At 40.6% G+C, this 2,945-nt stretch overlaps 1 pseudogene; it reads right to left on the bottom strand.

Annotated features, from left to right (window-relative positions):
* Positions 1 to 541: 541 nt before the first annotated feature.
* LOC149028228 (cytochrome P450 89A2 pseudogene) lies at positions 542 to 2,271 on the bottom strand (annotated as a pseudogene).
* Positions 2,272 to 2,945: the final 674 nt, after the last annotated feature.

The following is a 2,945-nucleotide window of genomic DNA, read 5'->3' as shown; positions in this document are numbered from 1 at the left end:
GCAAAGATAGACTCAATCAATAAAGAGCGACTATTCTAAGCTGGAATCATTTTTCTTTAGGATTGTCAAAATTAATAAAATTTGTTTCAATTAAACATAAAATCTGATTTCAATATCACTTGAAATTAATGAAAGTAACACATGAATTTCTAATGGAAGTAACACATTGAATTTCTCTCTAATTCCTATAAAGAATTTATGACATTCAAGGCATATTTGTAAGAGTCAATTCTCCACCATCTATTGGGTACTATAGGTGACGTTGTGACATTGATTTTGATACATAAAATGTCATTGAAGAAAATCTAAATCCTTAGCACAGTTGTGTTCATATGTTCACTTGCTATCGAGTTTTTGTCTCTCTTGTAAGGTAGGGCCCTGTCTTTAGACAGATTTATAAAAATAAAATTGTTCAATTTATTTATTGAGTTTGAAAAACATGATACAGCTAAAGTACAGACTTGGAGAAAGAAAATGATGACACTTATCCTTATGACTAACACTAGTACTACTCATACAAATTAAATTTGCATGTTGTGAGTCTTGTGACTAATAAAAACATTTATTTTAGGGTTTTGATGATTATTTGGATGGATTACGTAGTCCTGCGAGACAGACGAGCTCGCAATGGGGTTCTCATCACAGCTGTGAACTCCTGCTTCTCTTCCATGTCAAGCTCCTCTCCCTCCACAGGTTCCCATTTGTAATTCCAGATCATGTTTGCCACAAAGTACTCCAGATGGAGGGTCCCTAACCCTAGCCCAGGACAAATCCTTCTCCCTGCACTGAACGGCATCATCTTAATTCCCCTGCTCCCTGTGATATCAATTGCTTCTGCTCCATCACCCAAGTGCCTCTCTGGAATAAACTCCATGGAATCTTTCCAAGCTTCTGGGTCACGTCCCATGGCTGCCACCATAAAATTCACGACTGCATTCTTGGGTATGAGATAGCCATCCAAAACAATGTCTTCCGTGACGCTATGTGGCAGCACGTAGGGGCTTGGTGGGTGTAGCCTCAGGCCTTCCATTATCACAGCCTTTAGATATCTCATCTTGGGTAGATCTTCTTCTCTAACCTCTCCTGTTGAACTCATCACAACCTCTTTGATCTCAGAGTAGAGCTTTTCTTGGATTCTTTGGTCCTTCACGAGGTACGCCATGGTCCATTGTAACACTGTTGCCGTTGTGTCACTGCCTGCATCAAGAATCTCAGAGATGAGAGTCACCATTTCTTCATCCGTCACCTTCCTTCCTCCCTCTTCTTTGATTTCAAAGTCCAACAGTGCATCCATGTAGCAGACGAAATTGTCATCACGGTTTTGCTTCTTAATCATCTCTTGTCGTCGTCTACGATCTTTGATGAGAGGAAGTAGAGCGGATTTTTGTTGACGACGCATGTCATGCATTTGACGAAAACGTTTTCTAAAGATGAACTTCCCCAATCTAGGGAACAGACCAAACACAACAAATCTTCTGAAATTTGCCAACTTTTCCCTCTCCATGTTTTCAATGTCTTTGATCACCTTGTCATCAAGTTTCTCACCAAAACAAATGAAGAGCAACAAGCAAAACATGGCATATCGGAAGTGATCAACAACAGGGACTGGCTCGCCAGATTCAACATGGGATTGGAGCAGCGTGTCTAGTGTCTGAAACACCCACTTGCGAGTATGACCGAAAGACTTGTATCGAGAAGGGGCAAGAACCTCGGAGGCGAGGTTGCGGCGGAGGTAGCGCCAGCGGTTGCCGGAGGAGGAACCGACATCGGTATGGGTGTCGTCGAGGATGGAGCTTGGGGTGACAGCTCCTGGGCGGAAGCTAAAAGCTGCACCATTTTGGATGAGAGCTTTATGGGCTAATGAAGGGCTTCTAATGAATATGTTGACGCTGGAGCCAACACGGAAGGTGATAATGGGGCCATATTTGTTCACAAGGTCACGGAGAAGTGTCTCAAAATCACATTTCATTAGCTTAATGAATATGAAGATGTTGCCCAGCATGGGAACTGCAAGAGGGCCTGGTGGCAATGAAGGGGGTTGGTTCTTCTTGGTTTTGGCCAATTTGTTTCGAGACAAGAACAATTTGGTGGCTAAGGTACAAATGCACAAAGAGAGAAGGATCATCATAAACCATGATAACTCCATATTGGACTCAACAGATCGAAGAACTAGGAAATGGAACTTGTGTTGACAAGAGTACGTAGAATTAAGTTTAAACTTAAGAAAACAACACAAGGCAAAGATGGAAGAAGCTACTGCAGTAAATTAAGCTTTCCTTTAGATTGGTTGTGCATGGAAGTGCATTTCGATCTCGAGCATATTTATAGAATTCCTGCATGATTTGCAGCTAACCTCATTGCCTCCGCTTCTTCTCTGTTCACAGGTTTTGACTCTTCACTGGTTTGAATTGAATTCCACTCTGACGTGCATGAGATGAAGAAAAGTCTTCTACCCCAAAAAACAAGAGAGATGAAGAAAAGTCATAGATAGGTTACCTTAGCTAGCTAATCAGGGCAACACCATCTGTCCTCGATGAATTTAATAAAATACTCTAATGGCAGAGAAAGAGGATATGGGTGATGCAATCATGCAACATCGATTCAAAATGTTTGATTTTTTTTGTGTTGAAGTCCAAGTTTGCAGTCTTTTGAAACCAACTATTGACGAAGAGAAACTCATGCATGCATGGTCCCAACTATCGCTAACGCTCTACATTTATGTTTGGCTCCTCATGTTTATCCAACTCGCTATTTTCATTTATTCTCATAACCAACGAATGCTTGCTTATTCATATAAGTTTATAAAATCATATAGAATTTATTAATAGAAACTCATGCATGCTCCTGGTTTTCATTTATTAATAGAAACCTATGCCTTTCTACTGTCCTACATTCATGTTTGGCTCCTCATATTTATGGAAGCCACCGTTTTCATTTATGCTCAT

This window comes from Hakea prostrata, chromosome 1, assembly GCF_041222555.1.
Source record: "Hakea prostrata isolate BN-2017 chromosome 1, UWA_Hpros_2, whole genome shotgun sequence".
Classification (NCBI taxonomy): Eukaryota; Viridiplantae; Streptophyta; class Magnoliopsida; order Proteales; family Proteaceae; genus Hakea; species Hakea prostrata.
Note: the sequence above shows the minus strand (reverse complement) of the source record. Positions and strands in the feature narration are given on the sequence as shown.